The sequence below is a fragment of the Hordeum vulgare genome, chromosome 6H, assembly GCF_904849725.1.
Source record: "Hordeum vulgare subsp. vulgare chromosome 6H, MorexV3_pseudomolecules_assembly, whole genome shotgun sequence".
Lineage (NCBI taxonomy): Eukaryota > Viridiplantae > Streptophyta > Magnoliopsida > Poales > Poaceae > Hordeum > Hordeum vulgare.
Window position 1 is genome coordinate 244,661,609 of NC_058523.1, and position 25,761 is coordinate 244,687,369.

The 25,761-nt window shown below is 46.2% G+C and overlaps 1 pseudogene; it reads right to left on the bottom strand.

The window, feature by feature from the left end:
* Positions 1 to 598: 598 nt before the first annotated feature.
* On the bottom strand, positions 599 to 3,236 carry LOC123405350 (annotated as a pseudogene).
* Positions 3,237 to 25,761: the final 22,525 nt, after the last annotated feature.

Below are 25,761 nucleotides of genomic sequence, written 5' to 3' on the forward strand. Positions count from 1 at the left end.
CAGCCTCATGAGCTTGTTTTAGGCCTATTGGGCCATATATTATGTGTATATATATTAAAAATATTTAAAAATATGTAAAAAATAAAACGGGTCGTGTCGTGCCCAGCCTCCAGGCCCAGGCACGCCCCGAGGCGTGTCGCGTGTCTCGTACGACCCGTTTAAATCATGTCGGGCCGGGCCCGTGTCGTGCCGTCTTGGCGGGCTGGCGGGCCGACATGTTTAGCCCGGCCCGTTTGGCCAGGTATGCCTAGGATGCATTTGTCGCGCGCCCAGCGCGCGGCCACATCCGTTTGTCCTATCTTGTTCGCCTTCAAAAGAACAACGATTCAGATGCCAGCGGCCTAGTTCACGCCAGCGGCCCTAGTTCACGCGGGCAACACAGCCAGCGGCCTACACGTCCTCGCCGACAACAAAGTCAGCGGGCGGCAACACAACCAGCCTCCAAAATGAATAGTTTTGTTCGTCGGCAACACAGCCAGCGGGCGACAACATAGTCACCTCCATAATGAATTTGTTTCTCGCCGGAACACAGTGAGCGGCCAGCGGGCGGCACCCATGCCAGCCCCCAAAAAAGAACGGACACGTCCGATCGGACGAACTAGTTCAGGTTGTCGGCGTCGAACATCTCCTTCTGCCTGGCCTCGAACCAGCTCCTCATCTTCTCGCTCATCTTCGTCAAGTCCACGCTCATGATCGCAAGGGCCACCTCCTTCGCTTTGGTTGCGGCATTGGTGGCCTCGATGTCGAGCTGACTCTTCCTGGCCTCGACATTGGCGGCCTCAATGTCGAGCTGCCTTTGTCGGGCCGCCTCCTCCAGGTCGATCTTCCTCTTCTTGGTCGCCTCCTCAATCTCTAGCTTCTTCCTTTGAAGCTCGAGGTATTGCTTCATTTGCTCGTCCTTGCTTTGTCGCTTCTTCTCGTCCCTCATGTCCTTTTGAGACATCATGTCATGCAAAGTCTCATGCAAGGCGATGGATGCGGCATCATGTATGTCGTCCACCTAGGAGTTGGTCTTGCCCCTCGGCCTCTTCAACGCCTCGCCATCTCCACCTCCGGCGAACTTGGTCGTCTTCTTGCCTATATTCCTTTGAAGTTCACGATATTGATCCTTGAACTTAGGGCAATCATTGATGATCGACCAACAATGCGTAAGCGTGAATGGCTTGTCATCGTGCCGGGCCTTGAATGCTTCCAAAGATTAAAATGCCTACACCACATGATCAACAAGATTTGGACATGCAAACATATACAAGGCCGAAGCAAGGAAAGGACTAGGATGAGGAGAGCATACCATGTCCCCAATGCCGAGGCCACTCACGGGCCGTGCTTCAATGCTCTCCAATGCGGCGTAATACTTGTTGGACTCTTGTTGGATGAACAACCACCTCTTTTGAATCGAGGTGATACCACGGTCGCTTGTGATTTGATAGGGCTCAAACATCTTCCTTCCATGGAAAGTTTTGTGGACTCTCGTCCAAAAAACTAGGCCCTTTTGTTGCGCGCCCGTCCTCGGATCTTGGCTAATCACCGTCCAAGAGTTGCAAATCAGCTTGTCCTCATCTTGGGTGTATGAACCCGTGCGAATGCTTTTCTTTTTCTTTTGTGCTTCCGCTCTTTGGGTGAGCTCGTTGATGAACAATGGCTCACCACTAATATCAATGTCATTGACTTCATCTTCATCGCCATCACCTTCGCAATAGATGTCGTCCTCTCCATGCCACGAGTCACCATGGTCGTAGTGAGCACGGTCGTCGGCCTCTTCATCGGCAACGAACTGGGCGCGGCCATCGTGACTTTGGGTCTCGTCAGGATCGTAGGCAGGGACATGTCCACCATTGTAGATCACGTCCTCCATGAACTGGTCATAGGTGTTGTCGACCGGTGCCATTGGTGTTGGCATTTCGTCGAACAGGATGCGGGGGGACGACATGGTGCCCGCAAACGACGGTCGTGCTTGCTTTCTTTGCATCTCGACGAACGCCCGGCCGCCGCTGCTGGACCCTGGCGCGACGTTGAGGTTGATGCGGGCCGAGGGGCATGGGGTGGAAGGCGCGATCACGCTCACGTCCGGCAACCCCGAGAAACGGGTGTGGGCGTTGTGCCTTGGCGGGAGGTAGCCAGGCAACACAACCATGGTCCGCGACGTCGGCGACTGGCAGTGGGGAGACCGGGCGACCGACGAGCCTGTGCTCGCCGGGCCGACGGCCGCTGCAGAGAAACCGGCCAGTCGACAAATGCCAAGCATGAGGAGGGCGTGCGCTTTTGTTGACGATGGCCTCCTTCTCCTCGACCTCGATCTTGCGCCGCGCGGCCTCCATTGCATCGCGCTCGGCGGCGAACTTGCGCGCGGCGGCGTTGTCCTTCACCGCCGCCCTCCGGTTCCTCCTCTTCGCCGATTTCGTGTCCAACTTGGCGATCTCCTCCGGCATGCACTCCTCCCGCGGCTTCCTTGGCGCCTTGGCCTTCTTCTTCTTGGCCATTCCGGGCTGGTCGACGGCCGGGCCGCCGGAATTCGGGTAGGCGTCGGCCATGGACGGGAGAGAGAGAGGGAGACTGCGAGAAGTGGGAGGGTTTAGGGGGAAATGGTACCAAAAGGGGCGGGGTGGGTTTTACTTTGTGTCACCGACTGGCGGGCCAGGGGCGGAGGAGTGCGCACGTCCCGCCCGTCCGCGCGTTGTCCGTTTCACCCCAAAATCGGCGCAAAGTTGGGCCGGGGATGGGTCGAAAACGGACACAAAACGAACAAACGTCTGTTTGCTCCCGCGCGCTGGGCCGTCTGTTTTGTCCGTTTTGCCCCAAACGGAAACGCGCGGACAGGATGGGGTCGCGCGATGGAGTTGGCCTCAGGCCAACTCTAGGGCGCCACCACGTCTGTAAGTCCATTTGGCCCACATTCTGTTCGTTTGAGATGACAATGGGGTTGTTCATGTCTCGATAGGCCCGTGGCAGGATCGGTGTGTCCAACACGTGGCCGCATCACAATCATCTGGGACAAATAGGGCATTTAAAAAAATGGAATAAACAAAAAAGCCAGAAAAATGTAAATAAAACGCAAACATTAATAATTATACATTAATAAAGACATTGTTCAACTGTCCCATGGCCCACAGTCCTTAATTAACATAATTTAAAAATACAAATAAAATGCGCCGCCCCGCGCTGTTGTGGTGCGTGTCATGTCTCGAGGCGATGTCGTTGTCGTCATCGTATCCAGTGAGGTTGATGTACGTCGGCATCGTCTAGAGGTGAGCTGACGGCCCCTCGAAGTTTGGCGGCGCTAGCGGCGCCTGCACCACCTCCCCGCGTGGCGATGACTCGCGCTCCGGTGACCTCGTCGGCGTGGAGCACCAAGGCTCGGCCCCCAATCTCTGGGCCATCTCCGTGGTCATGCACGACCACGTCCAGCGCTGGCCCACCAGATTCAGGGGGAACGCGGCCACTGGCTGCTCCTCGTGCACCTCCTCCTTCACCGCCACGGGTTGCTCCTTCGGGATGGCCACATCGCCGGCTGCGGAGAGGGCCATCATCTCCTCCAGCCCCACCCACTAGCGCTCATCGTACATGTTCATGGAATCTTTCATGACACGCTCGACGAGCCAGGCCTCCTCCTCTACGGTCATGCGAGAAGGTGGTGGTGGCGACGGAGAGGGCAACGGCGACGGGGTCGGCGTTAGGCCATGCACCCGCGTACGCCCCCGCACATAGGGAGGGCCCGCGTGCCCGACACTCTGCACGTGCCCGCCGCGGGTTGTTGTGTTCGTCGGCAAAATAGGACGCGCGCCGCACGTCGTGCTCATCACGAAACCAGGTGTCCCACAGGGGAGAATCCACGGCGTACCTCGGGTCATAGTAAAGGTCGTCGGGGAGGCGGCGGCGGTGTTGGATCTCGTCGCGACGAGCACGGCCGCTCATTGGCACCGGTGGGTCGGCACCCAATCGGCGGACAGGTGCCAGTTGTTTGGCAAGTGGATGTCGCTCTAGGGGAGCGGAGTCCTTGTCTCCCAATAGTGGTGGCACACATCTGCATGGACGTACTGCCTGGAGCGCGCTGGGGCGCCCGGAGGGGCAATGGAGAAGGTTGTCGGAGTAGGCTGTGGCGGAGGAGGAGAACGGTGTGACAGCGGCCGAACGAAGACCCAGCCTCATGGTCATGCGCCCCCTTCCCCTTGCCGCCGGCGCTGCACCACCCCATTGCTGCCGGCGACCGGAGAGCTCGAGGGACGGGGGAGAAAACTAGGGTTTGTTGTCGGTCCCGAGGAGGCACGCGGAGTGGAGTGTGCGTGTGCACTGTGCCGGTCAAAGGCTTAAAGAAGGACGGTGACCGCCCGCGCTGAGTGGATGACAAGCGGGGCCTATCAGGCGTGCGCAGTAAATAAGGGCGGTGGGAGGTAGGTGGCCGCCAGCCACGCGTCCCCGACGCGGACGAGAGGAGGGCTCAACCACGTCCGCTCGTTGTCCGCCATGGCCCAAACCGGATGCATGTTTGCGCCGGAAATGGGTCAGCCCGGACACATAAAGGACAAGATGCGTCGAGGGCGACGCACGCTCAGACGTCGGGTTTGTCTATTTTGCCCCAAACGGACAGGGCCGGACCGGATGGGGTAATGCGCTCGAGTTGGCCTCAGTCTCCTAGCTCACGATGATACGTTTGCCCGCCCTGGATTATCCGTGTTTGCTATATTCTCTATTGTATTAGCGAAAACTCTTAAAATCAACCGGATAATTTTCAATCAGATAATTTTACACTCACGATAAACCTCCTTTTTGTAAAATCACTAATTGAGAAGTATTACTTGTAAATGTCCTTTAAGGCGTATTCCGTGCGCGATAAATGTGGCTTTATGAACGCGTTGAAGACTTTTCAAACGCGTTCCGCAAGTAACACTTGTCGCGTGTAGGCGGTGTTACGTTATTTTCTGTTTTCAGTTTCTTTTTTTGGTTTTCCTTTTGCACTTTAGTCCTTAAATAATTGAACTTCTTTAGTATTGTTTTGATTTGTTTATTCAGCTTGGTTTTTCCCGAATTGCAGTTCCCGTCGCCGAAGCTTGACATTTTTCTCTAATTCCTTTTACGTCGGGATAGTCGTCGTTGTCGCGCCCTCGCCGCCCCACCTTCTGTCGCTGTTGTGCATCATTGGGATTCTCGCTGAGCTCTCTTGCACTTGTTTGCCAGTCATAATTGTGTTTCTCTGTTGGTTTCTTGTTTCCGGTTTTATTTTTTCCCGTTATATTTCCAGGAAATGGAGATTTTTCGGCTAATTACGGGTGGGTGCTTCCAATACAATCAAATGTCAACTTTCAACTCAGTTGTAGAATCAGTTCTTAGTGGTCATGGTTTTCTTTGTGGGTAATGGCTTGCCCTTTTTGCCGAACGCCAGGTGGCCTGATCCATTATCTTGTTTATCTTATTATGGCATATGGTTGATGTTGTTTTGGATGGAAAGTATCATATGCCTTCTTTATCTGATTGTAATGAATGTTCTCATTCTTTTGCAGTATATTCCGTGCAGTTTTAGATCACATCTTGCGTAGTTATTGAGCAGTGTAGAGCTTTAGCTATTCGGTGGGGTGACAAAGATACCGAGTTTGCTCTTCACAACAGTGAGGGTGACTTATATGATGTTCTGTATAGCCATGGTCGGGTGAGCAGTAAAATCCATGGTCCTTCCTGAGAGGGACTGGTGAATGATTATGGTCTCCATCGTGACATAATGATTGCTAGTCTTGAGCACTATTGAGCTATGATTAATGTTTATTTTCATAGAGGCGGTGGTATGTTATTCCCTTTATCCTATGTTGGTAAGGTTTATTTTTAAGGAATTTTAAATATTATCTCATCTGATACTTTTCGTTGTTCCATTGAACCTGTGAAACTTATTTTTGTAGCGCTCGAGGATCTGAGTGAATCTTAGAGGGAACTTGTTGATGCTTGTTTTTAGAGTCGTGGTGTCAATCTGAATTATCACCAAATGTATTTCATGTCGCGTCAACTCTTTGATGACAACTACATATTGTGTTCTCCTTTTGTTCACAAGTTTACTTCCATGAATGTTAATGGTCAACATATGGTGACCTTTATTTTTCTATATTTTTCTTGGTTAGTTTATTTATTTTTTATTTGCTCTTGTGTAGTCTTTTAAATTTGCAAATTCTAATAACTTGATGGATGTTTTGGTTAGATTATTCCGAGCATGGTTGTGAGGAGTTTGAAGGAATTGGTGTCACTTACTAGGACTGGATCTTTAACTCTTGAAGTTACTTTGGATTGTCAAGTTGATGATATATATGTGAGCATTCCTTGTTCCTACTTTATTGGTTTGGGTGGTATAATGGTGTTCAAGAAAGAAGGTTTCAGTTATTTTCTTGTGTTGAAGTAAACAATTTGGTGCTCATAACCTTCAAAGAGCGTGATGAGAAGACTGTTGTTATCTTTAGTCTTCTGCCGCATCGGTATTACTTATAGACTATGAAGTAAAACATATATATAGCATATAGTTGTATGCAGATGTTATTTAAAAACATATTGATAGGGGGCAAACCCGCAGGTTTCGACCTTTTCACACCTGGAGGGGGAAAGGGCGAAACTAAAGAGAAAACACAAACTCTCAAGAATGATCCCCAATCACGCATCCACTAGATCCACATAAACACACAAGATACATAGATCCAAAGTGAACAAAAGGACACAAGTAACGGATAGTCTTCCACTCCGGAGGAGGGGCCTTGATATCCCGTGGGATCTTCCCTAAAGAGGGGCCTTGACATCCATAGGATCTTCTCACCTGGAGATGTTCAAATCCAAGGGAGAGGGATATGGAAGGAGCAATGCTCAACTAGTCTATGAGCCAACACATTGCTGACCCTAGCTGGAGGTTGGAAAAGCGTATTTATATTCTAAGGCAAGATACAGGTGTACATGGCCCAAGTCCTGAGTGCGTGTGCATGGACAGGGTCCGGACGTCTCGAGATGGCCGGTCGTCCGGAGGCTCACGAAGGGCCGGACATCCAGACATCGCCGGATTTTTGTGGATTCGGCTCGGATATGGTGGGGATGGATTTTCGAAGTGTCTCAGACATCCATGGCTTAGTCATCCAGAGGGCTTCGGTCTTTTGTAGATTCGATGTTGGCTTGGCGACACTGGATTTTTCGAGGATCTCAGTCGTCCGGACACTGGGAGGTGTTGGACGTCCGAACAGGGTCGGTCGTCCGTCCACTGTAGCATTCAGACTGGCTTCTTACTTGGTCGAGCTCCAGGAGTCGGATGTCCGTAGAACGCCGGTCGTCTGGAGGTTGTAGCCTGTCCACACCTCCTCATTGGTCCTTTCGATCTTGGCGTCCTCGTGGTCCTTCGTAGTCGTTCCACGATCTTCTTCCGAGTACCTGAGTATGCAAAGGGTTTTTGCTTGAGGTAGTGACCATGTATCGAGTGGATCAAATGATGGTGAGCAAGGAAAGATGTCACCCCGGTTTCAATGACACATGGATGGGCTCTTGTCATGGGACCACTTTGAGCTTGAGGTGTTGATGATGGATCCATGGGAATGACCATGGGATGCTCCGCATCATCTCTCCCCCCTCCTCAAGAAAGATCAGTCCTCGGATCGAGATCCTCACAACCATGGAAAGGGGAAAGGTCCTTGACATTGAATATGTCGCTCATGTTGTACTTGTCACGTGGAATGTCGAACTTGTAGGCATTGTTGTTGTAGCATGCGAACACCTTGAAAGGTCCATCGGCTCGAAGAAGTAACTTGGACTTGCGCTCGGTGTGGAAGCGCTCCTTAGAGAGGTGTATCCACATAAGATCATTGGTCCTGAACACCATGGGGTGCTTGTTGATGTTGCGCTTGGCGGTGACTCGTTCCACTTGACGTCCAATCGTGCGCCTTGTATCTTCATTCATCTTCTTGATATAGCTTGCCCTTGGACTTGCGTTCATTTTCACACGCTCTTAGAGTGGTAGAGGAAGGATGTCCAATGAGGACAAAGGGTTGAAGCCGTAGACCACTTCGAATGGAGACTTGCCGATGGTGAAGTGATGTGCAATGTCGTAGGGGTACTCAGTGATGGGGAGACATTCTTCCCATTCCTTGAAGTTCCTCTTGACCAGCACGCGTTGTAGCGTTGAGAGCATCTGGTTTGTCACTGTAGGATCAAAAGTATGTCCAGAGGGGGTTGATTAGACTACTTGACCAATAAAAACTTAGCCTTTTCCAAATTTTAGTTGTGGGCAAGTTTTAGAAATTATGGCAAGTCAAGTGCACCATACACATGCACATCTAAGAATATAGCACAAGGATGTAAACATGCATGTGTAAAGTAGAGGGAGTAAGGCAGGGAGATCAAACACAAGAGGTTGACACAACAATTTTTGGCATGGTTCCGATAGGTGGCGCTATCGTCCGTCCATGTTAGTGGAGACTTCAACCCACGGAGGGTAACGGTTGCGATAGTCCACAGAGGGCTCCACCCACAAGGGGTCCACAAACAAGCAGCCTTGTCTATTCCACCACGACTTTCGTCCACACAAGACTAGCCTCACTCACCGTAGATCTTCACAAAGTAGGCAATCTCCTTGCCCTTACAAACATCTTGGTTCAACTCTAGAACACAAAAAGTAGGAGGCTCCCAAGCGACTCCTAACCAATCTAGGAGGCACCACCCTCCAAAAGGTAATAGATGTGGTAGAACAATGAACTCCTTGCTCGTGTGCTTCTAAAGATAGTATCCTCAACACTCAATCACTCTCTCACGGAATAGGCATGGGTAGGAGAGATTGATTTGGTGTAAAGCAACTTGGGGAGGCTAGAGATCAAGTTTCAATTGGATGGATTGGAATATCTTGATCTCGACACACGAGTAGGTGGTTCTCTCTCAAAAAAATGGTTCTCGCAATGAAGTGTGTGTTCTGAGTGCTTCTTGTGCGAATGAGAGGTAGCTGGAGGGGTATATATAGGCAACACCCAAAGTCCAACCGTTACACGTATAGTGACAACTTAGTGACACCGAAGTCATAAACGCGGTGGTACCGACTTGCACAAAAGGCATTAACTTTTGAATCTCGGTGAGACCGATATACACAACTCGATGGAACGAAAAAGGTGGATAACGGTCAGATGGCCCAACACGTTGACACCGATACCAAAAGTCGGGAATTCTTATTTTGTGTACCGAGGCAACAAAAAGTTGGTCACCTGAACTCAGTAGCACTGATGTAGAATCGGTTGTACCGAAATGGTAGGTTTGGCTAGGGTTGTGTCTGGGTTGAAAATTGGTAGGGCCGAATCTGAAAATTTGGTGGCACCGATTTTGGATATGTGGCTCTGGACAGAAGTGTTGTGTGGAAAAATGACTAAGTAATTTTTGTGGCTATCTCTGAGCACTTGAGAAACCAGTTCATTTAAATATCTCACCCCTTTTAATGGTATCGGCTTTCCTATGGACTCAAAAGTGATTTCTCGCAAATATAAAATGAAGAGTCTTCTTGCTTGAAGCTTGAGCCAATCTTATTCCTTTCTTGCACCAAGGGGCTTCTCCACATAAACCTTTAGCCAATGCATCTTTTGAACTTTTCTGAAATATACTAGGATAAGATCATTAGTTCAATGATGCATATGTTATGATCAATTATCAAAACCACCTTAGGGGCAATTGTGTTTTCAATCTCCCCCTTTTTGGTAATTGATGACAACATATAGATCAAAGCTTAGACAAAAGATATAATCAATAATGATTAGCATCGACGCTTTTGAGAAGTATGTGAACAGCAAGAGCTCCCCCTAAATTTGTGCATTATTTATAATATGCGTTTGAATTCAAATGCACAGTCGATTAGGATCATGGGTCACTCTTTTATGTCACATACATCTTGGTGGTGCGCATACATGATATGAATGAATAGTAATGCACATTGCACCAAAATAAGAAGTGAATGATCATCATGTGAATAGCTCAAAGATAATAATGTAGTAGCATCAACCAAGCAAAGCGTATGATCAAACATAGGTAACTGGATAAAGTCATCCAAGGAGACAAAGTTTTGTAAAAACAAAATGACCAAACAAGAGCAAATAAAGTTAAAAGCTCTCTCTCACTCGAAGCCCTAAGATCTATACATTTCTCCCCTTTTGGCAACAAGTTACCAAAAAGTTCAAAAGTATAGAGCTAATCGTCTATCTGGGCCCTATCTCCTGCGGCAGACGATGATGGAGTAGGCAGAAGAGCGTCGGTGAAGGCTTCGGCAGAATGTCCTGGAGCTGGAGGAGTCAATACTGGAGGTGCTAGAGCTGGGGCTGAAGTTGAAGGTGCAGATGCCTGAGCTGATGAAGTTGGTCTTGCTTCCGACACTGGCACAACTGCTGATCGAGGCTTGGTACTGAATTGAGTGGTAGTGTGAGGAAGTGACTCTTCATCATCACTAGTTGAACTGGGTATCCTCACACCATCAACTTCATGCTTGAGCTGATCTACACTAGCAGATATCTCTCACACTTTGACATCCAAATCATGGAATTTGGTTTCCAAGATCCTCTTTAAGCTCCTTTGGTTGAGCATAATCTTTGAGATATTCTTCTCCATACCTTGGATAGAGCTCACGAGAAATGCCATTTGCTCAGCTTGAGTTCTGAGTTGTGGAACTGGTGGTGGCACATTCCTAGTAGCCTCTGCTGCCTCTCTAGCTGCGGCTGAGCTGGGATCATTGTAATCCATGACAACTTCATTATCTTCAAATTCAGGTTGAAGGGGCAAATGGGAATGATCAAGCAAATATGCATGCTTGCCAAGTTTGGCATTGATAAGCATTTATGGGGCATATCCACAATATCTCTTTTCATATGCAGTAGTCCTCCTGATAGTCTCTACTATCAAATCCATCGCCTTAAAGCGAGTGTGGGTGTCTAGATGGCAACATGTTAATGGAATAGCCTCTAATCATCTTATCATCGTCGGACTTGGGCATCAAGGTGTATCTCATAATGGTATTGCTAGTGGGTATTCCTGCTTGCAAGAAATAGATAGAGCCAAGCTTGTGTGTTGCCAAGAACTTGTGAGGAATTGGCTTATACATATTGGCCATGGAGTTGTGGTTCATCTTCATCTCACAGTAGACATCCAAATCATCTTCTTTGTGTCGTGGGGCACCAATGATAGTGGCCCACTCATCAAGTGAGGCTTCATACTTGTGACCATCAGTCATCCAGACAACAGAGCCATCAGCATAGAAATGAATAGTTGAATAGAATTGCATAATCAGTTCATCATTCCATGGGGTCATATCTCTCCCAACAAATTCTTCAATATCCACTGAAATAAAATTGTCTTGCACATGGGGAAAGAATTTTTCATTGGCTTTGATGTAATCCCAGTCAACATATCTCATGTCACTAAGAGCTGGACTTTTGTCAAACAGAACAGTCTCATAAAAATCTTGTTGTTCCTTAGTGTGGATTCTAGGATCAACAACATACCTTCCCCTGACAACATATGGATCAATTGCTCTCCACTTCCTCAACCATGCATCTTTTCTTTCCTTCATGTCCTCTGCTACTGGGTGAGTAGCACTATGAAGTGGCAAATGAAGTCTGAGCTTCATGAGAATGGGTGCATTCTCATCTTCCTCTGTAGCAAAGGCACTGGAAGCATGGCCTTTCTCCTTGGTAGCTGCAGGAATATCCTTTATAGTCCTCTTGGAAGCTACAACCTTCTTAGCTTTAGTAGGAGGCTTTGGAGCAGATTTCCTGGGCATGGCATCAGCCATGAGCTTCTTCTTCTGAGCAAGAGGAGGAGCTTCAGCTGGGATATCTTCTTCTTCACCAGCAACATCTGGGTCCTCATAGATTGAGGTTTGTCTCCCAATAACATGAATGACCCTCTTCCTGGCTCTCTTCACACCAGCCTTCTTAGGAGGATTGTCAAGGGAAAGTCTCATCCCTTACCTTGCAGATTCAGGGGCTCTAAAATCAGCAGGCTTTGCATACTCTTTCCTAATAGTCTTCTTGGCACGAGCCTTGTCCTTCTATTTTTGAGGAATAACAATTTCCTCTGACACAAAGTCACAATCTTCTTCATCAGAATTAAGCTTCTTTCTTGACCTGGTAGCTGCCTTAGGCAAGCCATGGGAGCTGGGGGTACGTACCTAGGTTATAAGGTGTCCTATTAGGACTTGTGCCTGAATCCAACTCAACACTATCGTGAGTGAAATTGTTTTGGCTATGTTCAGATCCTGACATCCTGACAGTCAAAGCAGACTAGCAACCAAGACACGAGCAGACAAGCAACCATGTGAAATAGGTATGGAATAGCAGAACGATTGAGCATCACAAAACACAGAAGGTTTTCAAAAAAATTGAATTCAGAAACTCAGGGTGTGATCTTCTGTAGAATATAAATCAGTAGCACCGAGTTGGGCATTTCGGAGTCACCATGATCAATCACTCGCATAACAGAGACTTGGCAGTCTTTTCGATGTCAATAAAAAGATCTACTCGGTCTCGCCGAGATGTTTTTCAGGAACCCTAAAACAGAAATTGGTGGAATCGATTTCACCAACTCGGTATCACCGAGATGCATGCTGTGTAGGATTAGATCCCAAATTTCATTGTTCATTGTGCTACAGAATCTTTTGGTGGAGAGCAGGGTTTGCACATGGTGGATTATGGATAAAAAAATATAATGCACATGAATTGGAATGATGGAGCACAAGATAAAAACGGAGCCATACCCTAGCTTGGTGATGGTCCGACTACGACAGCGACGGCGGTGGATAATCCATCGACGGCGGTGAATCCCAACAGCGGAGGTGCTCGAGGATGCAAAGGCAACGACCAGGGGTCCAAGTGTGGCAGATTAGTGTTTGGGGTTGATACGTCTCCGTCGTATCTATAATTTTTGATTGTTTCATGCCAATATTCTACAACTTCCATATACTTTTGGCAACTTTTTAAACTATTTTTGGGACTAACATATTGATCCAGTGCCCAGTGCCAGCTCCTGTTTGTTGCATGTTTTTTGTTTCACAGATTATCCATACCAAACGAAGTCCAAACGCAATAAAAAAACCTACGGGATTTTTTTGGAATATTTCTGATTTTTGGGAAGAAGAATCAACGCGAAACGATGCCCGAGGGGGTCACAAGCCCCCTAGCCGCGTCCTAGGGGTGGGGCCGCGCCTGGCAGGTTTGTGACCAATCCCTAAGGAGGTTTGGGACCTTCTTTCGCCACAAGAAAGATAATATCCGGAATAAAATCGTGTTAAAATTTCAGGCCAATCGGAGTTACGGATCTCCGGGAATTTAAGAAACGGTGAAAGGCAAAATCTGGGAGCGCAGAAACAGAAGGACACACAGAGAGAGAGATCCAATCTTGGAGGGGCTCTCGCCCCTCCGCCTCCATGGAGACCATGGACCAGAGGGGAAACCCTTCTCCCATCTAGGGAGGAGGTCAAGGAAGAATAAGAAGGGGGGCTCTCTCCCCCTCTCTCCCGACGGCGCTGGAACGCCGCCCGGGACATCATCGTGTGACGGCAATCTACACCAACACCTCCGTCATCTTCACCAACACCTCCATCACCTTCCCCATCTATATTCAGCGGTCCACTCTCCCGCAACCCGCTGTACCCTCTACTTGAACATGGTGCTTTATGCTTCATATTATTATCCAATTATGTGTTGCCATCCTATGATGTTTGAGTAGATTTTCGTTGTCCTATCGGTGATAGATGAATTGTTATGATTGGTTTAATTTGGTGCACATCATATGAGCGTGCGTGTGGATCACACCATAGGGTTATTAGTATGTTAATAGGACTATGTATTGGAGAGCAAGGGTGACAGAAGCTTCAGCCTAGCATATAAATTGATGCATCCAGGATTGAAGGGGGACCAATATATCTTATTGCTATGGTTGGATTTTACCTTAATGAACGTTAGTAGTTGTTGATGCTTGCTAATAGTTCCAATCATAAGTGCATAGAATTCCAAGTAAGGTATGACATGCTAGCAGTGGCCTCTCCCACATAAAACTTGCTATCGGTCTAGTAACATAGTCAATTGCTTAGGGACAATTCCGCAACTCCTACCACCACTTTTCCACACTCGTTAAACTAACATAATTGTTCCTTTATCTAACAGCCCCTAGTTTTTATTTACGTGTTCTTGCAAACCTATACTATCACTCCTACAAAGTACTTCTAGTTTCATACTTGTTCTAGGTAAAGCGAACGTAAATTGTGCGTAGAGTTGTATCGGTGGTCGATAGAACTTGAGGGAATATTTGTCCTACCTTCAGCTCCTCGTTGGGTTCGACACTCTTACTTATCGAGAAAGGCTACAATTGATCCCCTATACTCGTGGGTTATCAGGGGTCGAGGCATTTGAAGAGGTATTTTCAAAATGCTCGTTCCGCTAGACTTTATGCCCGTTACTGTCGGTGTCATCGATATTACGATTTCAGTGTCATCGAGTTCCTCTACTCTCACTTGACATGGAAACTTGGTGTAACCGATATAATGATATCGGTGGTACCGATACGGAAAACACCGATCAACTTTGGGAATTCGGTGGAACCAAGTTTTTGGGGTTGGTTTCACCGAGATTCTCAAAGGGGTTTTGGAATGCAGCCTTTGTCGATACGGAACTTCGAGTGCTCCTTCACACAGAGGGATTGAGAAGTGCTTGTTCAAGTTTTGTGATGAAGCATGAATATAAATTGAGATGAGAAAGCATAGATAGCTAGAGGAGGGTCCTAGGCATTCTTGTCCATCCAATTGGCCAAAGGTAAATCCAAAAGCCAAATAACAACAATTGGATGTCCTCGAATGAGCAAAATATGCAGACTAACATGCTCACAGAATAAATAAAAAATGAACATGCACAAACATCCTAGCATCTATCAAGCACTTTGGCAATGAGGAAGTCATCTATATATGAGTATATTGACATAGGAGCCAAGTAAGAATACTTGATCATAGGTCATACTCATCGATTAAGCACACAATTGGGGTTGCCACTTTTACATAAGCATTAACGTGTTCATATCCTTAGAAGATGCTTATACTCAAGATTTAGAGTAAAACTCCCCCTTGATATGACACCCCCCTAAGAGGGATAAACTAACCTTGGGTTTTGTCATAGAAGACTTCAAATAGGTGAAGTAGTGGTGGATGCCCAATTTTGATGAAGATAATCTTGAGTTGGGAGCAATCCTTGTTGCTTCTTACTCTTCTAACCTACATGGGTTAGTACCGAACACAAGGAAAATATGCAAGAATATGTATGGACATGAAGTGAAGCACATGTGGGATGAAGTCAAAAGATACATTAATTATCTTGTCCCTTGCTTACCTTTGAGGGAATGTGTGACTCCTTGAACTACTGCATATGGTTGAGATTGATTGCATATAGTTCTTGCCAAAATGAATAAGAGTGGATTTCATTGGCGGAGTCACCCCTCAAGAACTTTCTAGTTCTTCCTCTTGGGGACCCACATCAATTTGATGGGAATCCTTGGAGTTGTGGTAGCACTAGATGATGTAGTACTAGTAGTGTCCTTGGGAATCCGCTCAACCTTGGCTTGGGGGTCTTCTTTGAATGAGTCAATGTCCTCTTGAAGCTTTCCCTTGCCCTTGTGGTCTTGTGGTAGAAGGCCGTCTTGTGAGCTTGTTTCCTTGGGAGGAGTGGGATCATACTTCTCCTCTTGAGGAACAAACTTGGGAATGGGATATGTACCTTCTTCCCAAACATCTCCGTTGATGTTTAAGTAGCCAACACCTTGTTTCTTCCGATGTGCTCCTTGCTTGCGCACAATTTTCTCAAATTTCTTACTTCAGGCAAGACTCTTGAAGACACCTCTCTATATAATACCTTTCAATAAATCATTTTCTTGCTCAAGTGTAACTTGCCTAAGAGAATCATTAGTGGAATCAAGAGAGATACTAGCAACAACATCATTAGATTTAACTTTACCATTGTTGTTACTAGATGAGGAACCTTTCTTGCCTTTGTTACTAGGGTTCTTAGGTTTAACTTGTGGAACAAAAATAGACAAGAGTAATCATTTGGCTAGATAAGAAGAACTCTTCTTTCGAAGATCATCATTGATTGCCTTTAGGAACTCATGATATTGCTCCAAGTTGAGTTTCTCTAAGCATAGCTTCTCATGAGTTACTGGAAGCTCTCTATGATCTTCTAGAGTAGTTTCATGAGCTAACTTAAGAGTGTTTAATTCGTTAGTTAGTCATTCATTCTCTTTATTATCATCATCATTTGATTTCTCTTGACTAGCATGAAAATTAGCAAGTTCATTTTCAGCATTAACACTAGTCTTATCAAGAAGCAAGTCATCTTCTCCTAACAATTCATCCTCATCGCTATGAAAATCAAGATATTCGGGGTGTGATACCTTGGGTCTTTTAGCCATGAAGTAGTTTCCGAACCCCTCATTTGGTGAGTCAAATAAGTCGTAGGAGTTGGAGGAAACGAGTGCAATGCCCGCAACACCTTCATCTTGACTACAGTCGGAGTTGGAGTGGTAGCTTCTCGGATTGGTTGACAGACTCGGAGCGAGAAATCCATTCACCAACATGACCTTGATGTCTTATTCTAGAGGTGCTCTTGGTGTGTTTGTCCTTCTTCTCCGATTCTTTGTCTCTCCGTGAGTGTCTTCGTTCATAACGATCTTCTCTACTCCTTCTCTCTCTCTCTCTCTCTCTCTCTCTCTCTCTCTCTCTCTCTGCGAGGCGACTCATCTCTTGAGATTCGTCTTTGAGGTGACTCTTCTCTTCGTTTGTATGGAGCCGATCACTCATTGGAGTAGTGTCCGGGCTTCCCATAGTTGTAGTAGTTTCGGTCATGACTGGACGAACGCTTCTCATCATGTCTTGAGCTTGAGCTTTTCTCTTTGCCTCTACTCTTGTAGAACTTGTTGAATTTTCTAACCATGAGGCTTATCTCTTAAATGGTAGCGGGAGCATCACTTGAAGCTTTGCAAGCACCGCTTGACTTGTTGTGCATCTCATCTTTGTCCTTGAGTGACATCTCATGAGCAACAATCTTATCAATGACTTTTGTTGGTTTGAGATCTTTATATTTTGGCATCATTTGGATCAATGTGCACACAATGTCATACTTTCCATCTAGAGATCTAAGCATCTTCTTGATGATGAATGTTCCAGTCATCTCTTCGCTTCCCAAGTCAGCAATCTCATTTGTGATGAGAGCTAGCCTAGAGTACATTTGAGCGACTCCTTCACCACCATTCATCTTGAACTTGTCAAATTGACTTTGAAGCACATCCAACTTAGATTCTGTGACAAAATCAGTACCTTCGTGCATATCAACCAAAGTACCCAAATTTCTTTTGCATTCTCAAGACGGCTGATTTTGTTGAATTCTTCGGGGCATAGGCAGTTGAAGATGATGTCGTAGGCTTGTGCATTGAATTGCAACATATTCAGTTCTTCTGCTCTTGCATCACGATCCAGTTCACGCCCTTCTCCGAAGAAGTCAGCTTGCACACCAACATGAATAACAACCCATACAGAAGGATTAAAACCAAGAATATGAATTTATATCTTATGCTTCCAACTAGCAAAATTTGTGCCATCAAAATATGGACATCTATGGTGATAACTTCCCTCACTAGACACCATACTCTCCTAGGTTGTGAAACCAATGCAATGAAGACCAAAGCTCTAATACCAATTGTAGGATCGAAAGTATGTCTAGAGGGGGAGAATTAGACTATTTGACCAATAGAAACTTAGCCTTTTCCCAATTTTAGTTGTGGGCAAGTTTTAGCAATTATGGCAAGTCAAGTTCACCCTACACATGCACATCTAAGAATACAACAACAGAATGTAACACATGCAAGTGTAAAGTAAAGGGAGTAAGGTAGGGAGATCAAACGGAAGAGGTTGACACGACAATTTTTGGCATGGTTCCGATAGGTGGTGCTATCATACGTTTATGTTTGTGGAGATTTCAACCCACGGAGGGTAACGACTGCGAGAGTCCATGGAGGACTCCACCCACAAGGGGTCCACAAAGAAGTGGCCTTGTCTATTCCACCACGTCTTCCATCCACACAGGACTAGCCTCACTGACGGTAGGTCTTCATGAAGTAGGCGATCTCCTTGCCCTTACAAACATCTTGGTTAAACTCCACAACACAAAGTAGGAGGCTCCCAAGCGACACCTAACCAATCTAGGAGGCACCACCCTCCATAAGGTAATAGTTGTGGTAGAACAATGAACTCTCTCACAGAATAGGCATGGGTAGGATAGTCTCCTCAACACTCAATCACTCTCTCGCAGAATAGGCATGGGTAGGATAGATTGATTTGGTGGAAAGAAACTTGGGGAGGCTAGAGATCAAGTTTCAAATGGATGGATTGGAATATCTTGATCTCAATACATGAGTAGGTGGCTCTCTCTCAGGAAAATGGTTCTGGCAATGAAGTGTGTGTTCTGAGTGCTTCCTCTGCGAATGAGAGGTAGGTGGAGGGTATATATAGGCAGCACCCAAAATCCAACCATTACACCTAAAGTGACCAACTAGGTGACAACAAAGTCATAAACTCGGTGGTACCGACTTGCATAAAAGGCAACAACTTTTGAATCTTGGTGAGACCGATATACACAACTCGGTGGAACCGAAAAGGTGGCTAACAGTCAGATGGCCCAACTCGATGACACGTGTATTCCAATTTTGTGTACGGAGGCAAAATAAAGTTGGTCACCTAAACTCGATAGCACCGATGCAGAATGAGTTGTACCGAAATGGTAGGTTTGGCTAGGGTTCTGGCTGTGTTGAAAATCGGTAGGGCCGAAGCTGAAAACTTGGTGGCACCGATTTTGGATATGTGGCTTTGGACAGAAGTGTTATGTGGGAAAATGACTGAGTAATTTTGGTGGCTATCTCTGAGCACTTGATAAACCAGTTCATTTAAATACCTCACCCTCTTTTAATAGTATTGGCTTTCCTATGGACTCATAAGTGATTTCTCGCAAATATAAAATGAAGAGTCTTCTTCTTGAAGCTTGAGACAATCTTATTCCTTTCTTGCACCAAGGGGCTTCTCCACATAAACCTTTAGCCAGTGCATCTTTTGAACTTTTCTGAAATATACTAGAATAAGATCATTAGTCCAATGATGCATATGTTGTGATAAATTATCAAAACCACCTTAGAGAGCAATTGTGCTTTCATTCTCCTCAATTTGGCCATCGGTTTGTGAAAGTGCGTTATATCGACTAGAGGGGGGTGAATAGGAGATTTTTAGAATTTCATCACTGAGGAAATTCCTTTTGAGGAAATTCCTCACTGATGACTAACTTACAGCGGAAACAGTAAAGGATCAGAAGTGCAAGCTTTCACAACAACAGTATTTTAGAGTGAAGAATGTGAAAACAGATTGCACTGTGAGCAGGCACGCAGAATACAGATGAGGATTAACTGACGTGAAGAATTTGGGGTTGAGGAAATTCAGAGAAAGTCTTCAACAAATTCTTCAAACAGTCGCAGTGAAAGTCATCAACACATAATACGAGGAAAGTAAGGAGTTGAGGAATTAGAACCCGTTTCTGAGTGATGACAGTCGTTGATGACCCAGTTCCAACTGTTGTGACAGTCATACATCTGGTTTGGAGCGGCTTGGTATTGAAACCAAAGGACACCCAGTCCCGGGACACACAGTCCCTACCGTATTCTCCTTGAGCTAAGGACACACAGTCCTCGCCCAACACTCGTGGTAAGTCTTGAGGGCAGACTTCCAAACCCTCACAAACTTGGTCACCCAGCGATCCACAATTGACTGCTGGAAAGCTCTAGACCATGACGCCTAACTGTCTGGAGGATGCACATTCCTCAAAGGTAAAAGGCTTCAGTCCCACACAGGAACAACTTCTTCAGTGATGCTCAATCACTAGGTTTGTTTTGTGGTTTCGGTGTATGGTTTATTTCCTCACTGATGAATTACTCTCGAAGGCTCTGAGGAATTGGGTTGCTCTTATGACAAGTGTCAGTTTCTAACAGAGCAGCCAACCAACTAGTGGTTGTGGTGGTGGCTATTTATAGCCTGGGAGCATCCCGACATGATTTGACACTAATGCCCTTAAGTAATATGACCGTTGGAGTGGATAAGACCAGTGAGTTGGCGTGGCTATCGAAACGGTCGGAACCCTCAACTCTGAGAGTCCTCATGTCACTCATATTCCTCACTTTGAGGCTTTTGGTAGGATTAGGCTTGGGTTGAGCATCATGAGGAAATTCATTCCATAGTGTAACTTCGACCCCCTTTAACAGTACGGTGTTCCTATTACTCAAATGCGAAGAAAGTAAAACAGAAAGTGTAAATCTTCATGCTTCACTTCTTCAGAGTGATTTTATTAAGGAACCGCCGGACTTCTCAATATCAGTATCTTCATGAGGAATATCAATTTCATCGCAGATTCCTCGCGATTCATTTCTTCAGCTTCAGACCAATCTCTTCAACTGAAGACATATATTTTTAGGGGTCGATATTCTTCAAACATCTCAAACTCCTCAATGACTTATAGATCCTGTGTACACTCACAAACACATTAGATACTTAACCTATAAGTCTTCAAACCACCAAAATCACTAAGGGGCACTAGATTCACTTACAATCTCCCGCTTTTTGGTGGTTGATGACAATTAGGTTAAGTCTTCAACAGGGATAAAAAATATGAAGTGTAAATACTCATTTGAGGAATATGAAATCAAGATTCAGAGAGACTCCCCCTGAAGATGTGCATATCTTGAGGATTTTGCTTTTTACAGCAAATGCACATTGATGATTTATATCATGGAGATCTCCCCCTGAGTCTTGTAAATCATGCATATATGTAACATATCATATGAAGAAAATGAAGATGCATGATGACAAATGGCATCTGATGAATTCCAGCATGCGTGCATTAAAACTTGCGGAATAAGCATGCGAAGAAAAACGTTCAAAAGCGTCAGAGTACCATCGGGCTTAAGTTACAACTCATTACATAAAAAATTCAGAAGAGCCAAGAGTTTGTAACTTAAATATAGTTCATAAGCCCCAAAAATATCCCGCTTGAAGACTAACTCTCAAGTTTCTCCCCCTTTGTCATCAAGTGACAAAAAGGGACAAACTGAAGACTAACGCCCGTGAAGACTTCACTTCTTGGCGGTTGAGGAAGAGCCGTGATGCTTCTTGGGAGTAGTCTTCTTCCTTGGACTGGTAGCAGTGTCGAGCTGGTCTTCATCAGTTTCAGCAGTGCGGAATGAAGAAAAGGAGCTGTCTTCAAGGTCTGGCACTGGAATATGCCTGAACTTCTTCTTGGGAGGCCACGACCATTCAAAGTCTCGCTCAAAGTCCATTTCTTCAAGCTGAGTCCGAGTCTTCAGATGTGCAAGTGTAGCCCAGGTGCAATCGAAAACCTCATGCAGATAGTGATGGTTGAGCTTCACAGAGTTCTGTGTTTCATTGAGGGTTTTCACAATGGCACCAAACTGGCGTTTGACCCATTTGTGGTTGTGATCCACCTTCTGGTGAAGATCGAGGAGGAGCTCTCTGGTATTCATCACGCGAGGAGGAACGGGGCTTGCCGGACGAGTCTCAGTATCATCCCATGAAGAATAAGCTTCTGGCTCTCTGAACTGGCCATCAAGGGGCCTACTGCCTTCTTCAATCATTGTTTTGCTCAAGTTTCTTTCCTCCCTTCTGTTTTTTGTCTTCCTCCATTTTCTTCAGTTGAGGATTTTGCTGATGAGTTTGAACTCTTGAGGATTCTGATAAGCCTTGAAGAGTTTCTTCCAGAAACGCTGCAAATGAGTTAATGTGATAAGAACCGAGAGATTCATCAGCTGACATGTGTGTACCTGTGAACAAAGTATAGTTGCGAGGAATTTGGAGAGGTCATATGCGTTCTTAGATTTGAAGAAAATGAAAAAGTTTGACAGTTTGAGGAATATAACCAGTGGTTGAGGAATTTGCCTAAGCATACTGTTCTTGGGTTCCAGAGTTGTACAGATCCGAAAATTCGCACAATTGAGGAATCTCATGAAAATCTTAGATGCTTAGCATAGTTCATCAATGATGTGGTGATAGGCAGTGTTTGAGGAATCAAGTGCGTATCATATCTTGAGGAAAAACATATTTCACATAGAAGATGTAAAATTTTAGATCTAACTTGCTGTAAAAATGGGATTTATTTACCCTGGAAGGTGCGCACGAAGAACACAGAAAGGTGTGTGTGGAGAAGCTCTTCGGTCGAGTGTCCAATGCACCCTAACCCGGTGACACAGGACGTCTAAGGCGGTGGCGGACGAAGATGGTCCGACTCCGGCGTGGTTCCGGTGACGGAGAAGTCGAGGCAGTGAAGCTCTTCCTCACCGGCGATGAGACTACCAGCGATGGCGCTAGGGTGTTGGGGAACGTCGCATGGGAAACAAAAATTTTCCTACGCGCACGAAGACCTATCATGGTGATGTCCATCTACGAGAGGGGATGAGTGATCTACGTACCCTTGTAGATCGTACAGCAGAAGCGATGTGAGATCGCGGTTGATGTAGTGGAACGTCCTCACGTCCCTCGATCCGCCCCGCGAACAATCCCGCGATCAGTCCCACGATCTAGTACCGAACGGACGACACCTCCGCGTTCAGCACACGTACAGCTCGACGATGATCTCGGCCTTCTTGATCCAGCAAGAGAGACGGAGAGGTAGAAGAGTTCTCCGGCAGCGTGACGGTGCTCCGGAGGTTGGTGATGATCTTGTCTCAGCAGGGCTCCGCCCCAGCTCCGCAGAAACACGATCTAGAGGAAAAACTATGGAGGTATGTGGTCGGGCAGCCGTGAGAAAGTCGTCTCTAATCTGCCCTAAAAGCCCCATATATATAGGAGGAGGGAGGGGGACCTTGCCTTGGGGTCCAAGGGAACCCCAAGGGGTCGGCCGAGCCAGGGGGGAGGACTCTCCCCCCCCAAACCGAGTCCTACTTGGTTTGGTGGGAGGGAGTCCTTCCCCCTTCCCACCTTTCCCTTTTTTTTTCTTTTCCTTTGATATTTTCTTTCTTGGCGCATAGGGGATTGGTGGGCTGTCCCACCAGCCCACTAAGGGCTGGTGTGACCCCCCAAATACCTATGGGCTTCCCCGGAGTGGGTTGCCCCCCTCCGGTGAACTCCCGGAACCCATTCGTCATTCCCGGTACATTCCCGGTAACTCCGAAAACCTTCCGGTAATCAAATGAGGTCATCCTATATATCAATCTTCGTTTCCGGACCATTCCGGAAACCCTCGTGACGTCCGTGATCTCATCCGGGACTCCGAACAACATTCGGTAACCAACCATATAACTCAAATACGCATAAAACAACGTCGAACCTTAAGTGTGCAGACCCTGCGGGTTCGAGAACTATGTAGACATGACCCGAGAGACTCCTCGGTCAATATCCAATAGCGGGACCTGGATGCCCATATTGGATCCTACATATTCTACGAAGATCTTATCGTTTGAACCTCAGTGCCAAGGATTCGTATAATCCCGTATGTCATTCCCTTTGTCCTTCGGTATGTTACTTGCCCGAGATTCGATCGTCAGTATCCGCATACCTATTTCAATCTCGTTTACCGGCAAGTCTCTTTACTCGTTCCGTAATACAAGATCCCGCAACTTACAATAAGTTACATTGCTTGCAAGGCTTGTGTGTGATGTTGTATTACCGAGTGGGCCCCGAGATACCTCTCCGTCACACGGAGTGACAAATCCCAGTCTTGATCCATACTAACTCAACTAACACCTTCGAAGATACCTGTAGAGCATCTTTATAGTCACCCAGTTACGTTGCGACGTTTGATACACACAAAGCATTCCTCCGGTGTCAGTGAGTTATATGATCTCATGGTCATAGGAATAAATACTTGACACGCAGAAAACAGTAGCAACAAAATGACACGATCAACATGCTACGTCTATTAGTTTGGGTCTAGTCCATCACGTGATTCTCCCAATGACGTGATCCAGTTATCAAGCAACAACACCTTGTTCATAATCAGAAGACACTGACTATCATTGATCAACTGGCTAGCCAACTAGAGGCATGCTAGGGACGGTGTTTTGTCTATGTATCCACACATGTAAATGAGTCTTCATTCAATACAATTATAGCATGGATAATAAACTATTATCTTGATACAGGAATTATAATAATAACTATACATTTATTATTGCCTCTAGGGCATAATTCCAACAGTCTCCCACTTGCACTAGAGTCAATAATCTAGCCCTCACATCACCATGTGAATTTACATTGTAATAAATCTAACACCCATACAGTTCTGGTGTCGATCATGTTTTGGTCGTGGAAGAGGTTTAGTCAGCGGGTCTGCTACATTCAGATCCGTGTGCACCTTGCATATATTTACGTCCTCCTCCTCGACGTAGTCGCGGATGAGGTTGAAGCGTCGTTTGATGTGTCTGGTCTTCTTGTGAAACCTTGGTTCCTTTGCTAAGGCAATGGCACCAGTGTTGTCACAGAACAAGGTTATTGGATCCAGTGCACTTGGCACCACTCCAAGATCCGTCATGAACTGCTTCATCCAGACACCCTCCTTAGCCGCCTCCGAGGCAGCCATGTACTCCGCTTCACATGTAGAATCTGCTACGACGCTTTGCTTGGAACTGCACCAGCTTACTGCACCCCCATTAAGAATAAATACGTATCCGGTTTGCGACTTAGAGTCGTCCGGATCTGTGTCAAAGCTTGCATCGATGTAACCTTTTACGGCGAGCTCTTCGTCACCTCCATACACGAGAAACATCTCCTTAGTCCTTTTCAGGTACTTCAGGATATTCTTGACCGCCGTCTAGTGATCCACTCCTGGATTACTCTGGAACCTACCTGCCATACTTATGGCGAGGCTAACATCCGGTCTAGTGCACAGCATTGCATACATGATAGAGCCTATGGCTGAAGCATAGGGGACGGAGCGCATATGCTCTCTATCTTCATCAGTTGCTGGGCACTGAGTCTTACTCAATCTCGTACCTTGTAACACTGGCAAGAACCCTTTCTTGGACTGTTCCATTTTGAACCTCTTCAAAACTTTATCAAGGTATGTGCTTTGTGAAAGTCCTATCAGGCGTTTTGATCTATCCCTATAGATCTTAATGCCCAGAATGTAAGCAGCTTCTCCTAGGTCCTTCATAGAGAAACTTTTATTCAAGTAACCTTTTATGCTCTCCAAAAGCTCTACGTTGTTTCCAATCAGTAATATGTCATCCACATACAATATTAGAAACGCCACAGAGCTCCCACTCACTTTCTTGTAAATACAAGATTCTCCAACCACTTGTATAAACCCAAATGCTTTGATCACCTCATCAAAACGTTTGTTCCAACTCCGAGATGCTTGCACCAGTCCATAAATGGATCGCTGGAGCTTGCACACCTTGTCAGCATTTTTAGGATCGACAAAACCTTCGGGTTGCATCATATACAACTCTTCCTTAAGGAAACCGTTAAGGAACGCCGTTTTGACATCCATCTGCCAGATTTCATAATCGAAAAATGCAGCTATTGCTAACATGATTCTGACGGACTTAAGCATCGCTACGGGAGAGAAAGTCTCATCGTAGTCAATTCCTGGAACTTGTGAAAAACCCTTTGCCACAAGTCGAGCTTTATAAACGGTCACATTACCGTCAGCGTCCGCCTTCTTCTTAAAGATCCATTTGTTCTGAATAGCCTTGCGGCCCTCAGGTAGTATC